A 21,336-nucleotide genomic window follows, 5' to 3' on the forward strand; every position below is an offset into this window, starting at 1 on the left:
ACATCTTCTCAGCATAGCTGAATGCTCCAGGGAGACTAGGTTGGTGTGAGGCTCTGCCATGATGAATGGATTTCTTTTCACTCTTCAGTAATGAGCTGGCTTCCACTAAGGGCAACTAATTTCTTTGTAGCTACTTGGAGTAAGTAGATTAAGTTACCAGTATCACTGCTTATCTCATTCTAGAATCAATGATCCAATTCACATGATCACCACCTATAAATCTGGAGAAACTATTTTATAGAAACCCTAGTAATTGATTAGTAGTCATTTTCTGAAATGAATCATTTACAAGACACTGTCTTGGTTCCCAGCCTATTTCTGAGGCAATTAGGACCTAGTGGGTGGCTTATTTGTTGACTGTTTGATGATGGCCATTTATTCTGGTATAATATCTGAATCTTATTCCTAGTTTCTCAGTGCTTGGGCCACCAGCTCTTTCTCATTTCTTTGTCCTAGGCTTCTTTCTGAAACTTTCTCAGATAGATGCCCAGTCTGTGATACAGTAGATTCTGAGTTTCCATCTATCTGTTGATTTTGATGGCACTGAAATTCATGGCTGCTTTGATGCTTGGAGCAAGTCATAGCCAGGATCTGCCTCTCCCTGCTTTACCTTCCCAGGCCCAGCTGACCATATGAGAGGAGAAGGCTGAAGAGATGTGTAGGCAGAGGACACACAGAATGCCCTGCCTCTCATCCCAAGACCTGTATGGTAATGTGGCATGCCAACAGAGAATGGTTGCGCTCCAGCATTAGATTCTGCTTGAGGCTGAAATCCTTGTTTTTCCAGTCAGATAAGCATACAGTATTTATGATTTTGTATATGCCAGGCACTAAATTATAGACTGTGCCTTAAAATCTGAGTGAAGGGTGGGGGGTGCCTGGGTGGTTCAGTCAGTTAAGCATTTGACTCTTGGTTTCAGCTCAGGTCATGATTTCAGGGTCCTGGAATTGAGTCCCACACTGAGCTCCCTGCTCAGCAGAGAGTCTGCTTTTCTCTCTCCCTTTGCTCCCCGCCCCCCCGGCCTGCATTCGTGCTCTCTCCTTCTCTCTCTCTCTCTTTCAAATAAATAAAATCTTTAAAAAAAATTCTGAGTGGGACAAGAAGTCAGATCACTGCTGCCATACACTGGGCACTTTCTGTGAACAAGGTGATTTTGCTAAGAGTTTTACCTACACCCTCTTATTTAATCATATAACCATATTTATCCTAGGGGTTATCACCTATATGAAAAACAAGGTGGAGAAAGGTTGGGTACATTTTCTAGGTCATTCAACTAAAAGTGAAGAAGTTAAATTCAAACATATACTTAGCTAACTCAAGAGGGTGCTTTTAACCACTACACCACACTGCCTCCCCCTTAAAAAAAAAATGATAAGCCAGAATTACATGATACTAAGTAAAAGGAGGTCATAGAAAGGAGCGTTCTCAGTAGGCTAGAGTAGTCATGGGCTATAGGATAGAAGGGAGGGTCCATAAAGAACATCTAATCCCAGATTTCTCAAACTTTTTTTTTAATGTGGTAAAAATCATATAACATAAAAAAAATATGGAATGCTTCAGGAAGTTGCATGGCATCCTTGCAAAGGGGCCACACTGATCTTCTCAGCATCATATCAGCTTTAGGATATGTGCTGCTAAAGCGAGCACTCTTAAACTTTTTAACTTCCAACCCACAATGTGAAATGTATTTTACATCATGACCCAGTAAACACAAGCATAAATAATCAAAATGAAATTTTACAATGCAATACTTGCCCTACTCTATGCAGTGCACTCCGTTTTTCTACTGTGTTTTATAGCTTTCTCTTAAAATAATTCTGGTTATGGTCTATTAAATATACTTTATGACTTAGAAATACCGGTCTAGAAACCTCAACAGATGGGGTAATTGAGATCTAGAAATGTCTAGGGTACCTAGCACAATGTCTTGCAAATAGTAATTCTAAGTGTTTTTGTTTTCTTTCCTTATGTGACTCAGCACACCCACGCAGCACCTCAGTGGCAGAACTGAGATGGAACGCAGATTTCCTGATTCCCAATCCAGAGTTTTTCTCTCAAGGAAAGTTTGTCAAAGAGGGACTCTCCCATGGCAGAGTTTCCTCACAGGTGTGGGTAGAAGTAGGAGGAAACAAACAGTGAAGTTGTGGAAGACTCACGCTGCCACACTCCCTAGTGGGCTTTGCCCAAGGTCATCGGGTACTAGAACAAGCTGTCTGATTCCAAAGCTGATGCCTTTTCTCTGGTTATCTATACTGGTTGCTCAGTGAAATCACCTGGGAGCTCTTTAACAATACTAATGTCCAGGCTACAACTCAGATCAATTTCATCTGATTAGTTAAGGATGGGGTATGTTCTAAAAACTCCTCAGGTGATTTTAATACACAGTGACCATCTCAGTAAGAAGATATCCCTTAAAACTCTTCCTGCTTATCCTTCAAGATCCAGCCAAAATGCCTCTCTCCCAGCCTGATAGCATCCTGACTCAAATTCACAGTCAAAAGTAACTGCCTTTCCATTATTGTACTCATCCAGCACCTAGAGCCTTTTATCCTGTGTTTAGCTCCCCTGCTAGATGAAGCACTTACTAAATGCAGAGTTTATGCCTCACTCATCTTTGTATCCAACCATTCAATAAATATTTACAGAATGCCCTTTGCTCAGATGGTTCTTCTTTCCCAAACCACCCATATCTCCAAAATCTACTGTGATTCAGCTCTAACTCCTAATGAGGGTGATGGAAATTCTCCCCAGGATCAGTTCTACCAAGGACAAGAGGGAGCTGGAGAATCCTGACTAGGGGGGACAGCAGTCTCTAGAGACAGGGAGACTGCAGCATCTCTCCTTGTGTGTCTGGACTTTCTCTCCCAATCTTTCTCCTCCAGCCTTTCAGATTTCTGACAAGGCAGTGTGGCCCAGTGTGCAGAACCCTGGCCAGGAAGTGGGGAAGATGGACTTCCTGTTCTGGTCACGACCGTCAGTGCCTTGCACCATAGAACTCACTTTTCCATTTTGTTAGCTGAGAATGACAGCATTCCTAACTAAATTGTCACCCTCTGCTTCTTTCCCCTTGGGGATTATATAAGAACTCATATATGAAAACAAGCTTCGTTCGGGTCCTTGAGCTTTTCTGAGAACAGCTTTGTATAAATATAAGATACCTTTTGTTATTGTTTATAGCCCAAGGGATTTGCGGAAAGAGGTTGAGAGCCAGCGATGCTCTTTTTTATAGGCAGAAAATAGCTGCTGGAAAAACAACCTGGTGTGTAGAGCACAATGTTCTTATCGAACAGACAGAATTATCTTTCCCAGGCAGCCATGAACACAAAACACCTGGTGCACACGTTTCCTGCCCCTTCATATATTTTGAAAGAAAGGGACCTTTACCCTGACCTGTCAAGCAGTGATCTTCATGAACTTCTGTCCACAGACTCTGCGACAGTTATCTTGGCTTGCTGCTGTGGACTTCAATGGTAAACACAGCTGATCGTCACTTATGGGGCATCTTCTTCTCCAGATATCACTCAGAACTTATCAGATCCACACATGTGCATTTCTTTTTCCTTAAAATGCAGCCACTGGATGGGTTAAGAGGACCTTAAAGACTTGATCCTGACCCAGCAATTGTTTAAAATCTTTGGGGAAAAAAAAAACAAAATAAACCCACTGAAAACACTTAGCAAACAATACAAATCTGTTCATATTAAGATTCACCTTCTACCTTAAAGACTCAAAGGTGTTAAAGAAGATAGAAATCAGTGTGGGAAAGTTCTGTGGAGGACAAGGACATAATATACACAGAAAGTGCTCAATAATATTGGTTAAGTAAATGAAGGAAACTTGAAATGGGCCTCGAAGGATGAAAAGCATCTGAAATGGCAGAGGGAAGGAGCAAGTAGCCATGGCTAGAAAAGTCATGTAACACAGTGGTTTAAGTATTGACTGTGAAGTGAAGTGGATTGACCTAGGTATGGCACACACCAGCTGTGTTTCTGAGCAAATTAAGTAATATTCCAAAGCTCTACTCTCCTCTTCCATGATAAGTGAGTACTAAAACCTCCAGCATAGATTTTGGGGAGAATTGAATGAGCTAATATAGGCAAAGCTCTTACCACAATGTCAGTCATATAGTGACTGTTCAAACAATATTTGTTGTTGCTGTTGTTGTTACTATTAGGGAAAATGTGGACAAAGGCAGGGATTACTTAGTCTGTAATGAAATAATCAAAATATTTGGTGTTAAGTATGATTCATGTGAATTTGAATAGGCTTTCTTGGTAAATTACCTACAAGATAAAATCCAAACTCCTTAGTCTGGCAGATAAAGGTCTTCACATCCATCCCTGCCTTCTTCTCATCTCCTGCCATGATAAGTTTCTCCCCAGTTCTTCCAAACCCCACACCCTTTCAGGACATTGTCCTTCAATCTGAACACCTTCACTAACCTTCACCTGGTAAACTCCTGCTCACTCTACCAGAACAACTCCAGTATCAATTCCAAAGTAAAAACTATCATGTCTTCTCCAGCCTTTGGACTCTACAATCCTTTGTTCCAGGTTGTTTAGATCCCCAAAGTTTGGCACATAATAGATGCTTAAGAAATATTTCTTGAGTGAATGAATGAGTTCTGTCTTCAATAATAGCATTTATTATGATATATGTTGTCTTACTTACTTGTTGCTTTCCTCCTCAGACTGTGAGCTTCTCAAAAAGGGTGAGGTGAAGGGAAATTGTGTGTTTTGTATCTGTGTTCTCAGACCCTCACCCGGTGATTCATAAGGTAGGCTTCAAGTAAAACTTTAACAAATTAATGAATTTCTAATATATCTTTTTGCAAAAGCTTTTTTTTCCTCATTATACATTCTTTATTTCATGCTTCGGCTCTCCTCTCTTGGTGTTGAGTTGAGGGAAGGGACAGGAAAGAGTACAGAAGTCTTTTGTTACCTTACCTCTTTAGCATATAGCCGAACAAGTGAAAAGCAGGAGCAGGGGAAGCCAGTCATACATTAGAGTCCTCGGAATCAGAGGCTGAGACGGGGTCTTGGGCAAATGCTCACAGGAAGGACTTGTAAGGGAGTGAGGGAAGCAAGACAGGGCATGTGAGAAGCAAAGTGAGGACATGTGTTCAGCTGTGGTCCAGTCTCCGCTCAGTCCTATGGGAAGTTCTGAGACAAGGGTGGCCTCACAGAATTGCCCCACCTGGAGGCAAAGGGGCTGGGTTTTTACACTGCTTCCTCAGTAGTTGTCTGCAAGTCATACCCAGAAGTCAGGGGACAACTTCCCAGGCAGTTCTGGGTGGATCAGCTCCGGAGGGCCAAGAGCAAGTCTTCAGTGATGGGTGTGGCTGTAAGCCATTGGTCACCAACACTCACAGCAGCTGAGTGACAAGAGAACTGGACTGGTGAAAGAATCTGAGCAGCACAGCAAAAGCCCTTACCACACCCCTAAAAATAAAGACAGAAGAAAGTGTTTACTCCTAGAAGGATTATCCAAGACTTTATTTAAAACCTATCTACTCCAATAGATCAACAAGTCTCTTTGAACTAGAGCCTCACTCCTTAACAGATTAGAAACAACAAGAGAGAAGAGAGTGCAGAAACTCTTAAATGTAAATACACCAATTGAGAAGTAAAAAACAAACAGGAACTCCAAAAAGCATAGAAGTCTGGAATCTTGGAGTGTAAAACCCTAGAGGATTAGAAATTAAAGTCTAAAAACATTGAGATTACAATGATGCCCTAAGTCGACAAGAAAAGGTTAAATAAGCTATGTTTGGCATTCTACCTTTAAGAACGCAGAGTGATAAGCAACATAATTTTAGATTTCATTTGAAATGTGGAAGCTTTAGGTATATGAACAATTACACAGACATTTGACTTTTGCAGAATCTCTCCTTCCCTGCCAGCCCTAGATAAGGGAGGTATCACTGAATTACACCTTGGAGAACATCTGACCCCCAGGAGCCTATTGAAATTTCTCAGACAGTAGCATAACCTTAGCTTTTTTTTAATGTTCTGACCATTCTGATTCCACTTAGCACAAGTGATGATATAATCAGAGCTGACAGAAAGTTCCAATCACCATATATATACCTAGTCTGATGGGGAGAGCTCTAGCCTGGCATCTGGAGTTCAAATTCCTCCACTGTCATTAACATCCATGGACCCTATGCAAGTCATTTATCTTCTCTGAGTCTCAGTGTCTTCATCTGTAAGGGAAAAATTATCATATTATTATTATTTATTATATTATATTACATACTGTACCAATATATTATGTGTAATATATTATTATATTTATTATATTAATATTATTATGTCTCATCAGCCTGCTGTGAGGAGCAAATGAGATAATGCTTGGTAGTTGCTTTGTAAAGGGTAAAGAATAATTAAAATGGAAGTAGAATATTTGGGAAAGTAACAATCATTTCATCCCTTTCTTTTTTCCAGTGAACCCTTTGACAGTTCTTCTAAACCTCTAAAACTGGTGAGATAGACATGGATGCCATTTCCCAGATTTATGCGGACCCTGTTCACTGCCATCTGGCCTCCTCTACTGCCCTCTCAGTAGCCAGCCTGTACCCTTATTTCTTGCTCCTGTTTCAGAATGACTGTCTTTGGAGAATGGGGTTTCTCAGGAAGGACATTGCACAATCAGAAATCGCTGATCTGCCAAGGCTGTAACATTTTTTTTCCTGGAGCCCTTTCAGGAATGTGTCACAGAAGGTGGGGGAGATGGGCCATGGAACAGAGAGTACTAGGCACCAGCAACCAGGTAATAAAATGTTTGAGCATTCCTTTTCAAAATTTAATGAAGACATCAATCTTCATTAAGTCAAAGAGTCTAGGGTCCACAGGAGGGAGATTTACTGAGCTGCATCCAAAAATGGGAGAAACAATGACCAAAATGCAGGTCATAGAGGGAGAGGCAGTGAATTCTAGAACTTGATGACATCTATTTTCAACAACTGTTGAGTTTGCCAATAGCTATTATCCCTAAACATGAGCCTCAAGCTCAGTGGTGTGCCAGAGCCAGCTTGTACCAACTCAAGAGAGCCAATTACTCATGGCTCTTCCCAACTCAATGCTCAGTGATGTCATGTTGGTAGCTTGCAATCAGCCATGGTGTCAGTATTTACCATGGAGATCAGCAGGTGCCACAAATAGGGTTTTTTTTTCCTTCCAGAGAGCCAGCCTACTAGCATACCACTGCTTAAGCTTGCATCCAAATGTCAACAAGATGTGTGGAACTCTGAAATAACTTTCAGAAGAGCAGTGTTGTTCTTGAACTTCCTCATGAACCACTGAAAAAAATAGTTTATGTGTATATAAATATCAGAAATCCTTTGCTTTTATATTCCAAAATCACCTTCCTCATATAGCCTCTTTTTTCTTTGAGGCTGAATGTGGAGAACTGCTGCTACTGAACTGAGAAAAACCTGAGTCAGTGTTACATCCTTGGCATCGTCAACAGGATTGTTTTTCCATGAGTGTTTCCCAAGCTCTACCCTCCGCTGCTACAGAGGATGCACATGGAAAGGAATTTTTCTTCAGGGAGTATAGCCTCAGAGCTTGAGGTATCTGTAGAAAAGCAGCAGCAAGATGCTGCTCTCTGCTTGGAGGAATTTTGCCAAACAGATTGCATATAGCTGAAAGTAGCCAACTTTAGTAGGAGAACATAATTCTCTTCTTTCTTTTCATACCGAACTGTAGGATTAACAAAGAATAAAGGGGAATAAAAATACAAACATACACAATATTCACCTCCACAGAACTTTCTTTCACTAATGTCTTTGTGGCTGTAGCTAATGATTTTCACCAGTTTCCCATAACTTACCTAGAGACTAAAAGGAAAAGGGATGGGGAAGAAAACTGGCATTTATAGAGCACCATCTTGGTATGAGGTATTAGAGTGTCTTATTTAATTACCACAGCAACCATGCAAAGAAGGTACTGTTATTTCTGTTTTTTCAGAGAAGGAAAGGCAAGCATTACCTGAGGTTAACCAGCTAATGGGTTTTTGGAACTGGAATTTGAATACAGGTCTCTGAACAGATTTTTGTGCTCAAAAATCTTTTGATTTTGTGCCTTTTCTACTACTCTATTAACTTATGGAAAAACAAAGTCCAACTGTGGACCCAGTTCAGGACACATGGGTGCAGGCTGAATCTGGTCCCTTGGGGCTGGTGTTCCACAAAGATACACATTGGATTGTCTAATTTGATTGGAATGTGTAAAGATACACATTGGATTTTTCTAGAGAAAGCCCAGAGTCTTCCTGGATGCAGGACTTGCAATTTCTCAGGGGCAGTTTTGAGATAAACACCAAGTCTCTGTTGTCATGTCCATTAAAGATGTAAAATAGGAGAAAAGCATGGAAATCAAAAGTGAATCTTAGAAAAGGCTTTTAAGGATTTTTTAAGTACCCTGGTTTTAATGGCCTAATCCAACTGCTACTAACAGAACCTCAAATTGCCACCTGTGTTGTTTAAAGAAAGAAAGGAAAGAGTGTCTTTTCCAGTAATCTCATACTGGGAGAAACACATGACAGTTTTACCTGTAAATTTCACATTAGCAGTCACATTTTGGGGGACTATGTCATATCTCAGGCTAAGGAATGTGACACATGCCCTTTGGTTTCCTAGGATAAACCTAACAAAATCTTATTTTTTCAAGTTTCAGTGATAAAGATATTATTGATACTCATACTTTACTTTCAGAGAGTTTACCAACTCACACCAACTCAGAGAGGTTAGCAGAATTGTTTATTTGATTTTGGATAAAGTGGCAGATAGACATTGCATTTCTGCACACGATCCATTTACACACTCAAAAACAATCCCTTATGTTCTTTTCAAATCATTTTTTCTCCTGGGCAATAACTTCATTTATGTATTTACTTATGTATGTATGTATGTATGTATTTTTAGATTTTATTTCTTTGACAGAGAGAGGGAACACAAGCAGGGGAGAGCGGCAGGCAGAGAGAGAGGAAGAAGCAGCCTCCCTACAGAGCAAGGGAGCCTGATGCAGGACTCAATCCCAGGACCCTGAGATCATGACCTGAGCCAAAGGCAGTCACTTAACAACCGAGCCACCTTAATAGGCTTTTTAAATTTGTGATTATATAAGTAATATATATTATATAAGTAATAGATATACAAAAGGTTAAATGAAAAAAATCTAATGTAAAATGATTTAAGTACAGGATGTTACTCTAATTTTTACTTTATTAATTTTTTAGAGGGGGGAGGGGCGGAGGGAGGGGGGGGATCTTAAGCTCTTTCACAACCCTGAGATTCTGACCTGAGCCGAAATCAAGAAGTCGGACATTTAACCAACTGAGCCACCCAGGTACCCCTAGGATGTTACTCTAATTTTTAAAGTGCGTACTTTAGGAATCTAGTATTGTTATCCAAATATTTTTAGTAAATATAAAAATCTCATATAAAATTTTTGTAAAATATTTTATAAGTTTTCTACCATGAAAGCCTAAAGTCTAGCAGGAGAGAAAAAGAAAGAGTGAGAGAGAGAACATGTATGTGAGTTAAGTCTTCAACACTCCTCAGTTAGAAGTGCCTTTATGACCTCTAAGTGGAAATGTACATGGCTAGATACATGGGTCTAGAACTCAGGAGAGAGTTTCAGACTGCAGACACAGATTTGGAATTCAATAGAATATAGATGGTAATTTGAGTCATAAGAATGGAACATATCAAGCAGTAAAAATATATAGAGCAAGAAAAGGGTGGGGTCTAGAACTGAACCAAAAAAATCTCCCACATCTAAAAGCCAGGACTGTTCAGATGTCTAGAACCAATCAAATATCTCCACCATCCCCAGACCCATTCTGTCTTCCACTGCGTAGGTAAGTTCTGGGTCAGAAAAGAGGCTTCATTGGCATTACAGATCATGTTGGAGTCCTCCCTACACCAACTAAAAAGCTTTTAGGAGAATTGGCATTTTTTTAAATGGCATAAGAGACCTTATATTTCCAGTTAGGATGTAGAGGCGGTCAATAGAAGGAGATCCAAAGATGGCCCAGTTATGAGAATTATCAGACCAAGACTTTAAAACAACTATTATAGATATGTTAAATAATTTATAGGAAAATACAAATATAATACATAAAGAAATGGAATATTTCAGGAGAACAATTCAAACATTAAAAAAATTACAGAACTGAAAAATATCTCTAAGATATTTGGGGACCTACAAGGAACAAGTGGGCACTGCAGAAAAGATAAGTGAATGGGAAGCAAAATCAATAGAAATCATTCAAACAAGAGGAAAGAGAAGAAAAAACGTAGGAAAGTAGATAGATTATTGATAAGCATGGAATAATATCAAGTTTCTAACATATATGTAACTGCAGTCCTTGAAGGTGAGGAGAAAGAGAATCACGCAGAAAAAATACTTGAAGAAATAATAACTGAAACTTTCCAAATTTGATGAAAACATCAAACCATGGATCTGTGAAGTTCAACAAGCCTCATGCAAGGTGAAACAGAGAAAACCCCTCCTAAACACGTGATAATCAAATCAATGAAACATAAAAAGAAAAAGAGCATCTTAAAAGTAACCAGAAAATTAAAGACATACTAACCAGGAACAGTGATATCAATGGTAGTTGATTTTTCTTTAGAAACTACGCAAGAAAGAAAATGTATCAGAAGATAATGGAATAACATCTTTAAAGGGAAGAAAACTGTCCCCGTAGAATTCTATACTCAACTAAAATAATTCTTTAAAAATGAAGGTAACAACGAGACATTTTCAGATGAAAGGAGGCTGAGAGAATTTGCTGCAAGCACACCTATACTAAAATAAATGCTAAAAATTTTTTTTCAGACTAAGGATACCAGATAGAAACTTGAATATACAGGAAGGAAGAAAAAATGAGGAAAATAGGTAACATATTTCCAATTTCTAGTCCAGCAAGGAGCTTAGAAGCTGTCACTCTGACTAACAAGTTAAAAACTTAACAAACTGAAAAATTAGCAACTCTTTTCAGATACGTCAGAGAAGTGAGGTCACAGGCAAACCATTGCCCCCTCATACTGGAGAAACAGACAGGTGAATACAGAGAATCGTAACTTATTGGAGCAGAAATTCACAAGCAGAAGTCTCCTTGGGACCCAGTGCCAAGGTAGAAACTCTTGAACTGTAACTGGTGAATTATTGGAGGCTGAGTGTGGACAACTCTGAAAGTTAAAAACTGAAGGGGTCCCAGGCATTCAAGACTAGATCAACATTCAAAAATCAATTAATGTAATTCAATACTTCAAGAGACCAAAAAAGAAAAATTGCATGATCAAATCAATGGGCACAGAAAAACATTTGACAAATCTAACACCTATTCATGATAAAGGAATGCTTTAAATGCAAATTAACTTCCTCAACTTGACAAAAACTATCTGCAAAAACCCTATAGCTAACATCATGCTTAATGGTAAGAAACTCAAAGCTTTCCTATTAAGATCAGGGAGAAGGCAAGAATGTCCTCTCTCACCACTCCCTTTCAAAATCATACTGGAAGTCCTATTAATGCAATAAGGCAAGAAAAAGAAATAAAAGGCATAGAGATTGACAAGGAAGACATAAAACTGTCTTTGTTATCAGATGACATGATTTTCTATGTAGAAAATCCAAAAGAATTAGCAAAAACACTCCTGGAACTAATAAGCAATCATTGCAAGTTTGCAGGATATAAGGCTAAATACAAAAGTCAACTGCTTTCCTATAAACCAACAATGAATAAGTGAAATTTAAAATTGAAAACACATTTTTTTGCCTTGTAAAAAAGCATTCGTTTTTGGCTTTTATTTTTTTTTATGGCTGATTTTATTTTATTTTTTTATTGTTATGTTAATCACCATACATTACAGCATTAGTTCTTGATGAAGTGTTCCATGATTCATTGTGCATAACACCCAGTGCTCCATGCAGAATGTGCCCTCTTTAATACCCATCACCAGGCTAACCCATCCCCCCACCCCCTCCCCTCTAGAACCCTCAGTTTGTTTTTCAGAGTCCATCGTCTCTCATGGTTCATCTCCCCCTCCGACTTACTCCCCTTCATTCTTCCCCTCCTGCTATCTGCTTCTTTTTCTTTTTTCTTAACATATGTTGCATTATTTGTTTCAGAAGTACAGATCTGTGATTCAGCAGTCTTGCACAATTCACAGCGCTCACCATAGCACATACCCTACCCAATGTCTATCACCCAGCCACCCCATCCCTCCCACCCCCCACCACTCCAGCAACCCTCAGTTTGTTTCCTGAGATTAAGAATTCCTCATATCAGTGAGGTCATATGATACATGTCTTTCTCTGATTGACTTATTTCACTCAGCATAACACCCTCCAGTTCCATCCACGTCGTTGCAAATGGCAAGATCTCATTCCTTTTGATGGCTGCATAATATTCCATTGTGTATATACACCACATCGTCTTTATCCATTCATCTGTCGCTGGACATCTTGGCTCTTTCCACAGTTTGGCTATTGTGGACATTGCTGCTATAAACATTGGGGTGCAGGTACCCCTTCGGATCCCTACATTTGTATCTTTGTGGTAAATACCCAGTAGTGCAATTGCTGGATCGTATGGTAGCTCTAATTTCAACTGTTTGAGGAACCTCCATACTGTTTTCCAGAGGGGTTGCACCAGCTTGCATTCCCACCAACAGTGTAGGAGGGTTCCCCTTTCTCCATATCCCCGCCAACATCTGTCGTTTCCTGACTTGTTAATTTTAGCCATTCTGACTGGTGTGAGGTAGTATCTCATTGTGTTTTTGATTAGTATTTCCCTGATGCCGAGGGATGTTAAGCACTTTTTCATGTGTCTGTTGGCCATTTGGATGTCTTCTTTGGAAAAATGTCTGTTCGTGTCTTCTGCCCATTTCTTGATTGGATTATTTGTTCTTTGGGTGTTGAGTTTGATAAGTTCTTTATAGATTTTGGATACTAGCCCTTTATCTGATATGTCATTTGCGAATATTTTCTCCCATTCTGTCGGTTGTCTTTTGGTTTTGTGGACTGTTTCTTTTGCTGTACAAAAGCTTTTTATCTTGAGGAAATCCCAGTAGTTCATTTTTGCCCTTGCTTCCCTTGCCTTTGGTGATGTTTCTAGGAAGAAGTTGCTGTAGCTGAGGTCGAAGAGGTTGCTACCTGTGTTCTCCTTTAGGATTTTGATGGACTCCTGTCTCACGTTTAGGTTTTTCAACAATTTGGAGTCTATTTTTGTGTGTGGTGGAAGGAAATGGTCCAGTTTCATTCTTCTGCATGTGGCTGTCCAATTTTCCCAACACCATTTGTTGAAGAGACTGTCTTTTTTCCATTGGACATTCTTTCCTGCTTTGTCGAAGATGAGTTGACCATAGAGTTGAGGGTCCATTTCTGGGCTCTCAATTCTGTTCCATTGATCTATGTGCCAGTACCATACTGTCTAGATGATGACAGCTTTGTAATAGAGCTGGAAGTCCGGAATTGTGATGCCGCCAGCTTTGCTTTTCTTTTTCAAGATTCCTCTGGCTATTCGGGGTCTCTTCTGCTTCCATACAAATTTTAGGATTATTTGTTCTATTTCTTTGAAAAAAGTGGTTGGTATTTTGATGGGGATTGCATTGAATGTGTAGATTGCTCTAGGTAGCATTGACGTCTTCACAATGTTTTTTCTTCCAGTTCATGAGCATGGAACGTTTTTCCATTTCTTTGTGTCTTCTTCAATTTCTTTCATGAGTATTTTATAGTTTTCTGAGTACAGATCCTTTGCCTCTTTGGTTAAATTTATTCCTAGGTATCTTATGGTTTTGGGTGCAGTTGTAAATGGGATCGATTCCTTGATTTGTCTCTCTTCTGTCTTGTTGCTGGTGTATAGGAATGCCATTGATTTTCTATCCTGCCACTTTACTGAATTCCTGTATGAGTTCTAGCAGTTTTGGGGTGGAGTCTTTTGGGTTTTCCACATACAGTATCATATCATCTGCAAAGAGTGAGAGTTTGACTTCCTCTTTGCCGATTTGGATGCCTTTGATTTCTTTTTGTTGTCTGATTGCTGTGGCTAGGACTTCTAATACTATGTTGAATAGCAGTGGTGAGAGTGGACATCCCTGCCGCATTCCTGACCTTAGGGGAAAAGCTCTCAGCTTTTCCCCATTGAGAATGATATTCGCTGTAGGTTTTTCATAGATGGCTTTTATGATATTGAGGTATGTACCCTCTATCCCTATAGTCTGAAGAGTTTTGATCAAGAAAGGATGCTGTACTTTGTCAAATGCTTTTTCTGCATCTATTGAGAGGATCATATGATTCTTGTTCTTTCTTTTGTTAATGTATTGTATCATGTTGATTGATTTGCGGATGTTGAACCACCCTTGCGGCCCAGGGATAAATCCCACTTGGTTGTGGTGAATAATCCTTTTAATGTACTGTTGGATCCTATTGGCTAGTATTTTGGTGAGAATTTTTGCATCCATGTTCATCAAGGATATTGGTCTGTAATTCTCCTTTTTGATGGGGTCTTTGTCTGGTTTTGGGATCAAGGTAATGGTGACCTCCTAAAATGAGTTTGGAAGTTTTCCTTCCATTTCTATTTTTTGGAATGGTTTCAGGAGAATAGGTATTAATTCTTCTTTAAATGTCTGATAGAATTCCCCTGGGAAGCCATCTGGCCCTGGGCTTTTGTTTCTTGGGAGATTTTTGATGATGCTTCAATTTCCTTAGTGGTTATAGGTCTGTTCAGGTTTTCTATTTCTTCCTGGTTCAATTTTGGTAGTTGATACATCTCTAGGAATGCACCTATTTCTTCCAGGTTATCTAATTTGCTGGCATAGAGTTGCTCATAATATGTTCTTAGAATTGTTTGTATTTCTTTGCTGTTGGTTGTGATCTCTCCTCTTTCATTCATGACTTTGTTGATTTGGGTCATTTCTCTTTTCTTTTTGATAAGTCTGGCCAGGAGTTTATCATCGTTTTTGGCTTTTAATACAAAATAAGTCAGAGAAGCATAGAAAGAAAATATCATACAAGGCAGTAATTGAAAAAAAATCCCCAACAAACAAATTTCAATCATACTCCCTCCCTTCAGCCTGGATTGGAAAACAGGAAACTATAAGCCCTTTTTCAAAGGCCAATGTCTGTCCCTTTGAAAAAAATCTTATTAAAAAAAAAGGAAGAAAAACAGTCTGTGAAATATGGCAGGTGGTTGTTAGAGGCCACTGGAAGCTTGCCTTAACCAACTTGAAATGGAATACATGTGGCCATTGGAATATGGCCACCTCCCTGTTCCTTGCTAGTAATGCTCTTCATCCAAAGGGAGGGTGCTGGCCTGGGCACCATTTGATGCTGCTTATGCATAAGTGGTAATCTGAGGTCTCAAGTTCAAGCAGGCTTAGAGTCTTCCATTTCATATCTGTACTGACTCTCCCCCATACACAGTTTCTTGTCACTGGAAACAAAAAGAGTGATGGGCTCAGCGGGGAGTGGAGGAGGTAGCCACTTCATTGATGCAGCCAGTGTGATCAGGCAACTTATACAAAATCCTCCTGCTTGTGGTATCCCACACATACACAAACCTGTCAGCTAAGCCACTGCTCTCTTGCTTCCATAAGATGACCAAGAACACATTAGAAGATTCTTTTCAAAGTTGTGCACTGTTCCTTAAAATATATTATTTACATTATCACCTCCAAAATGAAATACTTACAAATGTAACAAAATATGTATAAGATCTATATTGAAGAAAACTACAAAACTAATGAACAAAATCAAAGAACTAAACAAATGGAGAGATAGTCCATGTTCATGGATAGGAAGACTCAATGTTGTCAAGGTGTTAGTTATTCCCAGCTTGATCTGTAGATCCGATGTAATTCCAATTAAAATCCCACCAGGTTATTTTACAGATATCAACAAAGTTAATCTAAGGTTTACATGGAGAGTCAGAAGAAACAGAATAGCCAACAAATATTAAAGGAGAAGAACAAGGTTGGAGGACCGAAGCTTCCCAACTTCGAGACTTACTATAAAGCAACAAGAATCATGACAGTGTGGTACTGGCAAAAGAAGACAATAGATCAATGGAACAGAACAGAGAGCCCAGAAATAGAGTCCCAAATAAAGTCAACTGATCTTTGACACAATCCAATGGAGCAAAGATAGTTTTTTCAATAACTGGTGTGGGTGGGACATCTGGGGGGCTCAGTTGGTTAAGTGTCCTACTCTTTATTTCTACTCAGGTCATGATCTTAGGGTCATGAGATTGAGTTCTGTGTTGGCTCCACACTGGGCATGGACCCTGCTTAGGATTCCCTCTCTCTCTCTCCCTCTGCTGCCAGTCCCTCCCCGCTACCCCCACCTGCATGCATGTGCTCTCTCTTGGAAAAGAAAAAAAAAAACAAAAACTGGTGTGGGAATAACTGAATATCCACAAGCAAAAAAGAAAAAAAAAAAAGAAACCCTAGACACAGATCTTTAACCCTTCACAAAAATTGACTCTAAATGATTGATCACAGATCTAAATGAAAAATGCAAAACTATAAATCTCCTTGAAGAGAATGTAGGAGAAAACCTTGATGGCCTTGGGTAGGGCAGTGACTTTTTAGATACAACACCAAAAGCATGATCCATGAAAGAAAGAATTGAAAAGATGAACTGCATTAAAAATAAAAACTTCTGCTCTGTAAAAAAACAATGTCAAAAGAATGAGAAGACAGTCCACAGACTGATATTTTCAAAAGAATACCTCATAAAGGATAAAGGACTGTTAGCCAAAATATACAAAGAACCCTTGACATTCAACAATAAGGAAAAGAAAACAAATAATGTGATTAAAAATGGGCCAAAGGTCTTAACAGACATCTCTTCAGTGAAGATAAACAGTTGGCAAATAAGCATATGAAAAGATGTCCCACATCAACTTTCATCAGGGAAATACAAATTAAAACATCAATGAGACACCACCATATGCCAAGTAGAATGACCAAGCAATAAACAGGCGATCCTCAGTCTTTAGAAAATATTTGCAATTCATTGATATAATAAAGGACTGTATCTAGCATAAAGTAGTCACAGGACTCAATAAAATAGTATGGCTAAAAAATGAGCAGAAGGCTGAAACAGACACTTCATAAAATATATCATTAGTCATCAGGAAAATGCAAATTAAAACCACATTGAGATACCATTTCACATCCATTAGAATGGCTAAAATTAAAAAGGAATGACACCAATGCTAATGAAGATATAGAGGTAGATTGGTAAACTCCTACTGGCAGGTCAAAGCCAGCTTACTCCCTGTTTTTGTAAATAAACTTCTTTTTTTTTTGGTAAATAAACTTTTACCAGAACACAGCCAAATTCATGTTTATAAGATGTGAATAGCAGAGTTGTTTAGTTGCAACAGAGTCCATATAGCTCACAAAGCTTAAAATATTCCCTCTCTGGCCCTTAACAGAAAAAATATACCAACCCCCAGTGTAAATCAGCTACAACTCTTATGCATTTATTGATGGACTATAAAATGGTACATCCACTTTGGAAAACAGTTTGGCAATATCTAATAAAGTTAGACATGTACTTGTCTTTGATGCAGCAATTCTACTCCTAAGTATTTACCCAAAAGAAATAAAAACATATGTTCACAAAGTACTTGTACAAGAATGTTCACAGTGGGGGCGCCTGGGTGGCTCAGTCGGTTAAGTGTCTGCCTTTGGCTCAGGTCATGATCCCAGGGGCCTGGGATAAAGCCCCACATCAGGCTCCCTGCTCAGCGGGGAACCTACTTCTCTCTCTTCCGCTCCCCCTACCTGTGCACGTCCTCTCTCTCTCTCTCTCTCTCTGTCAAATAAATAAAATCTTAAAAAAAAAAAGAATGTTCACAGTGGCTTTATTTAAAATAGCCTAAAACTGGAAACAGACCAGGTGTTCATCAATAGGAAAAGAAACTGTGGCATATTCATAAAAGGAATACTACTCAGTAATATAAAGGAGTGAACCACTGATACACACAATGTGATGAAGCTTAAAAATATTATGCTGAGTGGAAAAAGCCTTACACAAAGAGCATATTCTGTACAAATCCAGTTATCCAAAATTCTAGAACAAGGAAAAAAGTACTCTCTGGCAGAAAAAATCAAAACCGTGGTTGACGGTGGGGGCAGGAGTTGGCAGAAATTGAGAAGGAAGGGCATAAGACAGTTTCCTGGGCCCGATGCTACTGCCTTTTTTCCTGAAAGAGGTTTAGGTTATACAGTTTCCTGAACTGTCAAAATCAGCAAATATATACTTAGTACTTATGAAGATTTGTTTATTTGTGTATTTTACATCAAAGGAAAAACTATAAATGAATACTGAACTCTACTTAATGTTATGCAAGCTGAAATATTTATAGGGAAGCATACTGATGCTGTAATTTATTTTGCAATAAAGAAAAAACTGGGTCAATGATTACTTAGGGAAATAAATAGATCAAGCAAATATAGTTAAATGTCAATGGTAGGCTATAGGTAGAGAATGTTCAGGTATACACTGTAAAATTCCCTCAGCTATACTGTTGAAGTATTCATAGTTCAAATCCTGGACATTTAAAAAAGAAGCCCAACAAATTCTTTAGGAAAGGGGAAAGGGGTAGGCAGGCAGAGAGGGAGTAGTTGGAGAATTGCTCTTTCTTTGCTGTGATTCTTACTTTACAGATAGAAGAAAATACTTCTATAAAAACTGACTAAAGGATCCCAGGAGAACAGAATTTTACAGGATATCTATATTAAGTGGTTTTCAAATCCTTCCAGAATAGGTCGGAAATGTCCAGGTTCCTGAAGTTGTAGATTTCCTTGCCTGAATTTGCCATGGCCAGTTCATGATTGGTGTCCTGTTTGGGATTGAGCTAGGGATCCCCAAATGTGGCAAGGATTTTCTTCCCAAAACACTCAGACTAAGAGACCTATTGAGAGGATAAGGTCTATAAATGGGTATCTCAAAAGATCTTGTTATTCTACTATAACCCATAGGATATTTCCTATATAGCCCTAAAAAGGATTCAGGAAGAAAAAAAAATTCCCTACACTATAAACCCCACGAAGGCAGAAATGTATCTGTCTTGCTCACCATTTTGTCTCTAGCACTTACTATAGTGTCTATCACAAAGTAAAGCCCTGTTGAATATTTGTTGAACAAATGAATAATGATCCCTCCTATTGGAAATCTTGGAGTAACTTGCAAATGATCCACACATTTCAACCACCCTCTCTACTCAGCTCTAGCAGGAAAAAAACAAAAACAAAAACAAAACTTCCCAACAAGGTCTTGATTAAATACACAATTTTATATCTTTGTCTAAATGGCTAGTATGTTCTCCCAATAAGAGAACAACCGAGGACGCCTGGGTGGCTCAGTTGGTTAAACGACTGCCTTCGGCTACGGTCGTGGTCCTGGAGTCCTGGGATCAAGTCCCACATCGGGCTCCCTGCTCGGCGGGGAGTCTGCTTCTCCCCCTGACCCTCTTCCCTCTCGTGCTCTCTCTCTCTCATTCTCTCTCTCTCAAATAAATAAATAAATAAATAATCTTTAAAAAAAAAAGAGAGAGAGAGAGAACAACGGAAACAATTATGACTGCTGCTACCATTCATTGAGCAACTGCTATAAAGCTAGGGACCATGTTAAACACCTTACCTTGTTGCCCATCTTTGCAATAATCCTGAAAGGTAAGAATGAAATAAGAAAACCAGTGCCTAGCCAGGATAAATAATTTACCAAATGATATACTGCTGGTAAGACCAAAGCATTCAAATATAAGCTGCCTAACACTAAAGCTTATCAGCTACAACACCCAGGACAGTATAAGGTAAATGTGTTCTGTACAATAGAACATATAAATAAAAGTAGAAAGGCTAGTATCTAGTCAGCTTGCTTTTCCACATGTGCATATATGGACAATCTACTTTTGGCAAGCAGACACTATAGACCACAGTGTGTGTGTGTCTGCGTGTGTGTGTGTGTGTGTGTGTGTGTGTGTGTGTGTGTTAGTAACTGCCTGAACAATTAAAAGGAGGAAGGAAGCACATCCTCCCTGGCCTTTGGCCTCTCCCTTCCTCACCCTCTAGTAAATACAAGCCTGTCCAAACCAGAACGCTCTTCCTACCTCTAATAGAAATAGTTGCCCCAGCATTATTATTCTCCACCCAGCACAGTTTTATGTGTTTTTATTTTTGTTTTTGTTTTTTGTTTTGGATATCTGTTCTCATGAGAGGACTGCTCCTGGGCCTTGTTGTTTCTCCATGCCCTTGATGAACACTCTAGAGCCCTGTTTCTCTCCCCACTGAAGGTCACTTTGAACACTGGACATGTATAAATGTTCCTGCTCTGCTCATACCCACCCCTAAACAATAGCATAAGAAGAGCACCCTATAGGGACATAAGAACCATAGAATGGGTGAAGAAGCTCATCCTGCAGAGAATCAGGAAGTACCGAAGATGTGTCTTCAGTGCAGTCCTCCACTCCCCATCACAGTTTCTCTTCTCCACGTTGAAAAACCTTCTATTGAACTGGACCTTATTTAAAAATGAATACCTAAATGGGTCCGAGTTAGGACAAGCAGTTTCTAGGCCACAGTGAAAATGTTGTCAAGCTGTTACAAGTACAGATTTAATATTATAAATCAGGGTTCTATTTCTGAAAACATATATCATATCATTAGATATAAAAATTGATCAAAAATAAGTATAAAATAAAATCCCTATATATTTTCTTCTTAATATGAGATCTATCATAATCCAATATAGCACATAAGACTTAAATGTAGTTAAAATAATTATAAAGTTAATACCATCTTATGACCCAAATCCCAAAAGAGGTCCACTTCTGAGGACAATTACCTAATTCAAGAAATTGAATATATCCAGTGTCCCTGAAGCCCCTCGACATGGTTCTCCCCAGTTACATTCTCCCGTTTTCTCATTAGAGATAACCACTATGTAATCTTTAGTAATAAAAACTCCTGGTTGTTCTTCACAGTTTTAGTATGTATATGTCCCAAAATAATGTAATTTTGGTTTGCCTGATTTTGAATTCTATACAAATGGACTTCAGCCAAAAGAATTCTAACCATAGGTATCCTTTTGTCACTTGCACCTGCCTCTCATTACATCTATGGATGGGATTCATCCGTGTTGTTGCTCAAATAGTGTTTTAAAATATTAATGTTGAGCTATTTTGTAAATGTTTACCTTCATAAATTTTTCTTCCTATATTGGCCTAGGTGGACTGAAGACCTCATCTTCCTTCTGGGTAAATCTCCAAATAGTAAGCATGGGTACACACTGTCTTGAACATTTTGTTGC

The 21,336-nt window shown here is 39.0% G+C and overlaps 1 non-coding gene across 1 annotated transcript; it reads right to left on the reverse strand.

Annotated features, from left to right (window-relative positions):
* Nucleotides 1–1,541: 1,541 nt before the first annotated feature.
* Nucleotides 1,542–1,648, reverse strand: LOC113926087. Its single transcript, XR_003521169.1, has one exon. It is a non-coding gene; the product is annotated as a U6 spliceosomal RNA (small nuclear RNA).
* Between the last annotated feature and the right edge of the window lie 19,688 nt (nt 1,649–21,336).

This window comes from Zalophus californianus, chromosome 2 (assembly GCF_009762305.2).
Source record: "Zalophus californianus isolate mZalCal1 chromosome 2, mZalCal1.pri.v2, whole genome shotgun sequence".
NCBI lineage: Eukaryota > Metazoa > Chordata > Mammalia > Carnivora > Otariidae > Zalophus > Zalophus californianus.